Raw genomic sequence first — 10,262 nt, forward strand, 5'->3', positions numbered from 1 at the left:
ACTTTTTCATCCTGCTGCTCTACTTCTTCATATGCTCTATTTTTTCAGTCAAATCTTGAGTTTGTTCGGGATTAGAAACCTTTCCAGACCTCAAAGTGATTGCATTACCTGCTCCTTAGCTTCCTTCTTTCCTGCCACCTCAGTGTCACTTGACAATGTACCAGGTTGATGATCTAGCAAGGCATTGGCAATTTGCCCAATTTGATTTTCTAAGGACTTGATATAAACCACTTGGCTCTTGCACATAAGCTTCAACTCCTCTAATTCAGATTTTTAATTAGCCGGTTGTAGCTGGAGTTATTGTTTTGGTGCATACTGCGGATGCTGAAAACCAGGGGGTTTTACTGCTTAGCTGGATACTGATGATAAGGCTGTTGAACCGCATTCTAAGCATTGGTCCAACTGAAATTGGATGATAAGTGGCTGGCACAGGTTGCTGCAATCGCTGGAAGTTGTTCAGGAACTGATCTGATTCATTAGAAATTACACACTGATCAGTCTCATGGGCACCAACACAAAGCTCATAGACACTAGAAATTTGATTAACTCCATAATTAGCCAAAGTGTCCACCTTCATTGTCAAAGCCTTAAGTTGGGCAGCTATAGCAGTTGTTGCATCCAACTCCAGAATTCCTGCAACTTTTCCCTGAGTCAGTCTCTGGGAAGGATTCTGGTACTCATTAGCAGCCATCAGTTCAATAAGTTCATAAGATTCATCGTAGCTCTTATCCCACAAGGCTCCTCTTGATGCTGCATCAAGAATGAGCCTAGAAGTAAGACCCAATCTATTGTAGAAATAGTTGATAATCATCCAATCAGACATGCCATGGTGTGGGAACTTCCTTAGCATCTCCTTATATCGATCCCAAGCCTCACACAGAGATTCTCCAATTTGCTGCGCGAACTGGGTAAGAGCATTCCTGATTGCTGTAGTCTTCGCCATGGGAAAAAATTTAGTGAGAAAATTTTGAGCAAGATCTTCCCGAGTTGTAATAGACCCTGCCGGTAGAGAGTGTAACCAGCACTTAGCTATGTCCCTCAAAGAGAATGGGAAGAGTCGCAGCTTGATAGCATCTTCAGTCACATCATTGAACTTGAAAGTGTCGTAGATCTCGATGAAATCCCTTATGTGCATGTTGGGGTCTTCGGTAGGAGAACCCCCAAACTCAACTGAGTTATGTATCATCTGGATCGTGCTCTACTTGATCTCAAAAGTGTTAGCCGCGATGGCTGGTCTAATGATGCTAGACTGAATGTCATTAATTTTAGGCTTAGAATAGTCCATCAAAGCCTTCGGATTTTCTGCTTGATCACCCATAGCTACTACAATTGGCTCTTCAACTTTCTCTTCTTCTTCTACCTTCTTTTCTTCCTCAAAAACTTCCCTACGAATAACCACAAGTCTTCCTCAGATTTATCCAGTGTTCTCTTACGAGTACACGAACGCGTATGCATACACCCTCGTTAGATCACCTGAAATAAAACAAGGAAACAAATAACTAACAACGTTTGAGTCAATGAACTTTAACAACCACTGATGGAAAGCACATAAACTAGTAATTAACACTGCAGTCCCCAGCCGCGGCGTCAAAAACTTGTTAGTCGCTAAACACGTGCTAATATTACAAGCAAGTATACGAGTTTGCAAGTAGTAGAAGATATAAATCAGATTCGATCCCACGGAGACTGTATTGGTTAACTATCTAAATTACGCGCCTAAGCAACAATGTATGGTTATATTCAATGCTAAGACTTTAACAAAGTGAGAATGTTTATAACTAAAAATTACGCTAATTATTATAACTACGAGAATAAAATAGACTGAGTTAATACATATGACAGAAATGGGATTCTAACTTCATTAGGTACTTCATTCAATAGCCTTATTATTCTCAACCTTAGCATGCAATGGTGATGACACTAATAAGATAATACGAAACTGATAAACGCCAACTTTTGTTGCACGAGTACCATTCTACCAGACATCCACAAAAGAGATAGAAGTTGAATAGGCACCAATTATATTGAGACCCTATATATCTATAGAATTTGACAACATAATGGGTTAAGCACAAGTTATCTATCTTGATTACACAGGGCAAGTAAGATGGGTAAAATTACCTACGAATCATGCATAACAATACATGAACCTATGCTAGCATGGCAAGTTCTAAATCCTTAAATTCACTTCCGCTTCATTAAGAATTAAAACACTATCTTATAAGTTCGCGACGCTCACAAGACGAATACGCACAACCAATACTAGGATATCATACAATCACCACACACTAAGGTATCAACATATTTAACTAAAGAAATCCATAAATAAATCTGCTACGATAACGATTAGCCCATACCGAACTTATCAGTCAATGTGGGTCCCAATGAAAACATGATATAGAAAACATAGTCTTTATACGAATAAATAAAACCAAGTACACACAAGAATATAGGTTCAACAAAATAAGAAACAAGCATCCAAATTACAACTCAAAATAAAAATTCACAAGAATAAACTAGATCGTCTTCGCCTTTGTTGAATTGTGCCAAAAAGGTCTCTTGTCATCTTCTCCCTCCTTGATGTCTTGAAAACTCTAAATCTCTGAATTCCTCTTGAAAAACGACCTAAGTTATGTTTATATAGCAGTCCATGCATCCCAGGAGTCCAGAATTCGAATTGCAAAAGAATCAAGATTTGTTTATTCGGACCCAGCGTGGCCGCGCGCTTCACCAGTGTGGGCGCGCTGACTTTCTGTACTCCCCCGGCGCGGCCGCGCACAACACCAGCGCGGGCACGCCAGCCTTCTGCCAAAACTTTATTTTTTCTTCTTCTTTTTTCCTTGCAGCTTCGAGCCAATCTTTCAAGCTTTTATTCCAGCACATCCTAAACACCATACTAGCGTCAAAACAATGCTAATTCACCTGATTCACAAAGTAAAGCCCGAAATACAAAAACATTTGAAAATACGTTAAAACACAAATAACTTGAGTACAAATACACCAACTCAAAGCTTATTAAAGCATAAATAAGTGTCATAAATGCCACTTAACAGTCACTTCCTTTACGAAGTACCTTATATCCGTTTATATTTTCATCGTCGGCTCCGCTTATGATTTTTAAAGGTTTTCTAATCGCGCGGTCTTGGTTCCGATATTTTTATAAATTTGAAAAATCATTATTTTAACTTAAAATTTTTATAGTAGTTGAGAAACTCTATTTACTACTCTCTGTAAAAATTTCATGATTTATGAATATTTTTACTTTGATCATTTCCATTTCCAAAGTTTGTAATTCGTAGCAGTTTTTGTCGCATAATTCATTTTTACTAAAACGGTCATAACTTTTGATCCGTAAATTGGAATCAAGTGATTCAAGCACCTAAATGATCCTGATAACATTTTCTATCATAATAAAGTTTTATTTTTCAAGAAACTATGGTTTCTATCTTCGGGACTTTCTGCAGAAACTTAATGTTGTGTTTTGTTCGTTTTAGCGAGATTACGATTACGATTCGAGTTTCGTTTACGTCTTAAATCTCTATACAACCACCAACAATTATAAAATCATCATCACCACACTAACTCCTCTCAGGAATATCATGTTCTTGAGGTAACAATCATCAACCTTATAACTAATTAACTAAAGATCAAGATTACAACAAATCAACCATTAAAACTAAGTTTATAACTAGGTTTCAAAAGATTCTTGAACTTAAACCTTGAATAAATATGGGTCAAAGATTTATACCTTTATTGAAATCTTGAGATGTGTTCTTGATGATGGTGAAGTCTTGGGAGTGCTTGGTAGGGTTTTTGGAACCTAGATCAACCATTAAAATCAAGAAACTATTCTCTTTCTTGAATTTATTTCACCCATCAAACCTTGATAAAATGAGCTTAAAAATTTATCTTACCTTAGTTTAGGATGTATGAAGCTTTGGAATTAATGGAGAATTTTTTCCATGACTAGAGCTTGGGGTTTTGAATTTGATTTTCTTCTCTTTTTTGCTAGGGCCGAATGGAAGGGTTTGGGAGGGAGAGAGAGAGAGAGAGATTTTTGTGATGCTTCTTGTTTCTTCTCTTGAAATATTGTGTCTGTGTGTATATCTCATCCTAAATATGCATATCTAATACATATCTTTGCTAGCTTGCACAAATTCAAAGCTAGGTTATTAGCTAAGTACTCCCTTGCACTATTCATGGTCACTATTTACTAGCTTAGGTGATCATCCCTACCTAGATTAGGTTACTATTTGGTAACCTAGCCATGATTACTTCTTTGATTTAATTCGATACATTTATTTATTCATTTACGCGTTTGTTCGGTTGCTTAATCATTTTCGTAATAATTTATCGTAAATGGTCCGCGGTGTAAATCCTTTCGTATACATTCTTTATGTTTTGAAGTATCGTTTTTGGATATAAATCCGTAGGGTTTTAAATTCATAATTATATTATGATTCCTGTAATCCTTGATGGTTCGTAAATACGGTCATTTTTCAAAGTTCGTTTTCTTCGGAAACTAATAGCGTTTATATATACTCATTTGGTACGTATAATCATGTTATCAACTCCGAAACTCAATTCCTCATGCACAACATAGTGTGGGCTAAAAAGTTTTCCCTGTCTGTCAAGGTTAATATTCATTAAGCGTTTTTACAAAGTCTTAAAAATTCGAGTTATTACAGTCTTCCCCTCTAACAAGGATTCTGTCCCGGAATCAATTAAAAAATAGGTAGGGATATCTATTCCTCATCGCATCTTCTAGTTCCCCAGTTGACTCATCAATATTTTTATTTCTCCACAAGACTCTAACCAGCTTCACAGTCTTGTTCCTCAACACTTGTTCTTTTTGGTCCATTACTCTTACTGGTTGCTCAATGTAGGTCAGGTCTAGTTGTAAATCTACATTTTTATACTCTATCACATGCCGCGTATCGGCATGGTATTTCCTTAGCGTTGACACGTAGAACACATTGTGCACTTGTTGCATATTAGGAGGCAAGGCGAGCTCGTAAGCTAGAGGTCCTATTCTCCTCAAAATCTTAAAGGGTCCTTTGAATTTGGGACTCAGCATCCCTTTCTTTACGAATCTCATCACTCCTTTCCATGGAGATACCTTCAATAATACTGAATCTCCTACTTCATATTCTCTATATTTCCTAGTCTGGTCTGTGTACTTTTTTTCTCTGTCTTGAGCTGCTACCAGTCTCTTCCTAATGAGTCCCACCATCTCCCTGGTTTGCTGGACTAACTCGGGTCCTATTATCTTGTGTTCTCAAACCTCATCCCAATATAGGGGAGAGCGGCATCTTCTTCCATAAAGAGCTTCATACGGAGGCATTCCTATGCTAGTGTGATAGCTATTGTTGTAGACAAATTCGATTAGGGGTAAGTGGTCATTCCAATTCCCTTTAAAGTCGATGGCACTTACTCGCAACATATCTTCTAAGGTCTGAATAGTCCTTTCGCTTTGCCCATCAGTTTGGGGGTAGTAAGCGGTACTCATATTTAGTCTGGTGCCTACACACTCCTGGAAGCTTTTCCAAAATAGGGAATTTAACCTTGGGTCTCTATCTGACACTATGGCAACAGGACGCCGTGTCTCACTACAATTTCCTTCAAGTAGATATCCACTATCTTGTCCACGGTGTACCTTTCATTGACCGGCAGGAAGTGCGCGGACTTGGTCAGTCTATCTATGATAACCCATATGACATCGTGATTGGTTTTCGTTCTTGGTAGGCATGTCACAAAATCCATGGCTATATGCTCCCATTTCCATTCCGGAATTTCCAGGGGCCGTAATAGTCCACTCGATCACTGATGTTCGGCCTTCACTCTCTGGCATGTCAAGCACTTACTGACCCACTCTGCTACCTCTCTTTTCATGTTAGGCCACCAATAATATTCCTTAATGTCACGGTACATTTTCATACTTCCTGGATGGATCGAATATCTGCAGTTGTGCCCATCGTGGAGCAGCTCATCCTTTAATTCTTGCACATTTGAATCCAAATCCGGGATGCATACCTCAAGATCCCTTTCTCATCCTTCTCGCATCTGACTTCCTCACCGGTCAAGGTTTCTCGTTCTTCATTCATCTTCTTTTCCTGACACACTCGTATCTTTTCAGTAAGTTCCGGCACTAGCTTAATCTCAAATAGTCATTCTGTTCCTTTACCAGTTACTTTCACGTCAGTATCCATCTTTTCAAATTCCTTAACTAACTCCTCAGATGTCATCATCATTTTGAGTCTCTCTTTTCTACTGAGGGCGTCAGCCACCACATTGGCTTTACGTGGGTGATACAAAATTTCACAGTCGTAGTCCTTAATCAATTCTAACCATCTCCTTTGTCTCATGTTCAGTTCTTTCTGAGTAAAATTATACTTGAGGCTCTTATGGTCTGTTTAAATCTCACATTTCTCACAATACAAGTAGTGCCTCCAAATTTTGAGGGCAAACACTATGGCTGCTAACTCTTGATCGTGGGTTTGGTACCTGATCTCATATTCCTTCAACTGTCGATAGGCATACACAATAACCTTTCTGTGCTGCATAAGCACACATCCTAGTACTTTGTGCGAGGTGTCGTTGTATATCACAAACTCTCCCTTTCCATCGGGAAGAGTGAGCACTGGTGCTGACACCAGCCTCCTTTTTAGTTCCTGAAAGCTTCCTTACATTTTTCTGTCCATACGAACTTTTCCGTGTTGCGGGTAAGCCTAGTCAATGGGTCGGCTATCTTGGCAAAGTCTTGCACGAATCTCCGGTAATATCCTCCTAAACCCACAAAACTCCTAACCTCGGTTGGGGTAGTCGGTCTTTCCCAATTGGATACTGCCTCTATCTTGGCGGGGTCGACTAAAACTCCTTTGCTACTCACCACATGTCCTAAGAACTGAACTTTCTTTAACCAAAACTCGCATTTCGAGAACATGGCATATAATTTCTCATTCCTCAAGATTTCTAACACTATCCTCAAATATTCTCCATTTTCTTGCTCTATCTTTGAGTAGAGGAGAATATCATCTATAAAAACTATCACACACATATCTAGGTACTTTTTGAACACTCTGTTCATCAAATCCATAAATACTGCGGGTGCATTGGTTAACCCGAACGACATGACTAAAAACTCATAGTGTCCATACCTAGTACGAAAAGCAGTTTTTGGTCTATCCTCAGGTTTGATTTTCAACTGGTGATATCATGTCCTCAAATCTATTTTGGAAAAGTGTATAGCACCCTTGAGTTGGTTGAATAGGTCATCAATCCTAGGGAGAGGGTACCTATTCTTGATACTCTTCTTATTCAACTCCCGGTAGTCTATGCATAATCTCATACTGCCATCATTTTTCTTTACGAACAGTATTGGCGCTCCCCATGGCGACACACTGGGTCTTATCATCCCGTTATTTAATAACTCTTGAAGTTGAGAAGCTAGTTCTTTCATCTCAATTGGGGCTAGCCTATATGGGGCCTTGGACACTGGTGTCGTCCCTGGTGCTAGTTCTATAGCAAATTTTTATTTCTCTGTCGGGTGGCAATCCTGGTAAATTCTCTGAAAATACATCCTCGAATTCATTCACTACTGGTATGTCCTATATGTTGGGAACTTCCTTCTTGGTATCCAGCACATAAGCCAAGTAGGCCTCGTTACCTTTTTTTTAATAATCTATTCGCTTAAAGCATGGTTAGAAATTTTTGGGTCTATCGCTAACCTTTGAACACTATTTCCTTTCCATTTTGCACTCTTATCTTTACTCTCTTTCGCTCACAAACTATTTGCGCTCCATTACTGGATAACCAATCCATTCCTAAGATTATATCGAATTCTCCTAACGCAAATGGGATTACGTCAACCTCAAAGACTTTCCTTTCTAATTTCAACTTGCATTTAGGGTGTACTTGATTTACAGGAATTATTTCTCTGTTTGCTATTTTCACTTGTAATACCTCACGTAAGGGTATGACGTTAAGTTTTAACTTCTTAGAAAAATTTCGAGATATAGAAGACTTAGTCACTCCAGAATCAAATAGGACATTTGCATGTTTGGAATTTAATAGAAGGGTACATGTAATCACGTTAGTGTTCCGGACAGCGTCCTGAATGGTCATGTTGAAAGTCCTAGCAGCTGGGGGCGGTTGGATGCAGCTTTGCTCATTCCCGAGGCTGAGGGATTTAATTTTGGGCAATCCTTCCTCATGTGCCCTACCTTCCCACATTGGAAACACGTCACGTTGAGTCGGGGCAGTTGGGGGCAAGGTGTCCACGTTGGTCACCCTGTAGCATTTCAGAGGGGCTCTCGCCTGGTTGCACACTCCAAGGTGTCTTTTTCCACATATTTGACACTCTGGTATTGGGGTGCGGGGTTGGCTATGAAATGTTGCTCTAGATTGTCCGCCACCCTGGCCAACACTCTCACTTGGGGCCTTTCTAAATCTGGGACCTCTCGCAGGTTGGGACACCACTCCCCTGACAAACCTGCTTGGAAGGATCCTATTCCCGGTTCCTCCTCCTCCGCCTTGACTCCCTATCTTTCATTTCCTATTTTCCTTTTCTTTCAAACTTTGTTTACTACCCGCTTCATCAATCGAGGCTTTTTGCACTAAGGTGGCGTAATCTGTCAGCTCTAATACTGCCACTCGGTTCTGGATCCACTGTTTCAGACCAAGCTGAAACCTTTGCGCTTTCTTCTCCTCGGTATTTACAAACTCAGGCACAAATCGTGATAACTCAGTAAACTTGGCCTCATATTCTGCCACAGTCATCTTATCTTGTTTCAGCTCTAGAAACTTAATCTCCATCTAAGTTTCCATAAACCTAGGGAAATACTTGTCTAAGAATAATCGGGTAAATCTATCCCATGGAATCACAACATCAGTCTCGAGGCTTTGTTTGGACTCCCACCAGTAGTTAGCCTCCTCTTTCAGCATGTAAGAGGTGAAAATGGTCTTGTGTCATTCTTCCACACCTAGTATTTCGAAGGACTTTTCTATTTTATTGGGCCAGGCCCGTGCCTCAACGGGGTCGGCATATTCTAGAAGCTTTGGCGGTTTGAGGGATTTGAATTCCCTGAAGGAAGTGGTTGCGGTCTGTTGGGCAATATGCGGCTGTGGCAGAATGGGCTGTTGGTTCAGATTTTCCCTTAAAAGTTCCATAAACTCTTTCATGGGGTTCCCACCCTGATGGGTATCCTTAGCCTCTTCTTCGACATACTCTTCCTCATCATACTCATTACAGTCCATGTCTTCTTCACTTTCCTCATTTACTATGTGGTCAGGTCCATTCTGTTGTTGGTTAACAGATTCTGTGGGCTGTGTCATGGTTCCTCTTTTACGGGGTGGCATCATTCTGATAATGGAAATATATCAATGCAGTTGCAAAAAAATTTACATTTATATTAATTTATTCATAGGTAAGCATGTCATTTATTATCTAGAATATTTTTTTAATAAATGCAATATTATGGAAATCAATTTCTTAATAACTGCTTGATATATACCATAGGATCTCCCAGATTATATCTTGGGGACAAAACAACTATTTGAGTTCATACATGACCTGAATATAATACATCACCACTTGTCCTGAATACTGAAACATAAATACATATACCGGGTACCCTGAAGGGCTAGGAATATTATCTACTACTAGCTATCCTAACAAAATTGGTGATAAGTCACCCAACCCTTTACAAGGTCCATAAATAGTCACTGTCCTCTCAGTCACTATCAATGCATGTGAGGTCTCGAACCATCCTCATCGCTCCTACCAACATCAGCTCTGCATCATCTACTGGGATGCATCCTCCCATCGCTGTCATTCTCATCTGTACTCGGGTACGGAGCTCAATCCCATCAATCTCCCTACGAGTTATGGCGGGGGAAGCAACTCTAAAGTCCCCGGGGTATCCTAGCCTGATGGCTCTCTCGGCAGTCAGTGCCTGCCATAGCTGTACAATGCAGGGCAGATGCCGCGGTGATCTCAGTGTTAAGCTGAGCCATTATCAAGTCATGTACTGCTACATGTACGGTCGCTGGGGGTGGTAAAGGTGAGTCTGGGTCACTAGAGGATATGTCATGAGCCTCGTAGGTCTGTACATCCATCTTATCATTCACGTCCTCATCAGTGTAGGGCAAAGGGCTCAACATCCCTGGGTGTGGTGTAGGAGGGCGAACAGTCGGGAGAGGGTACATCTCTATGTCTGTACAGTCTACGCCATCTCCCTGAGGCATCTCAACATCGTCAGCTA

At 40.1% G+C, this 10,262-nt stretch overlaps 1 non-coding gene across 1 annotated transcript; it reads left to right on the forward strand.

The window, feature by feature from the left end:
- Positions 1-821: 821 nt before the first annotated feature.
- Positions 822-928, forward strand: LOC141716515 (small nucleolar RNA R71). Its single transcript, XR_012573222.1, has one exon. It is a non-coding gene; the product is annotated as a small nucleolar RNA R71 (small nucleolar RNA).
- Positions 929-10,262: the final 9,334 nt, after the last annotated feature.

This window comes from Apium graveolens, chromosome 3 (assembly GCF_009905375.1).
Source record: "Apium graveolens cultivar Ventura chromosome 3, ASM990537v1, whole genome shotgun sequence".
Lineage (NCBI taxonomy): Eukaryota > Viridiplantae > Streptophyta > Magnoliopsida > Apiales > Apiaceae > Apium > Apium graveolens.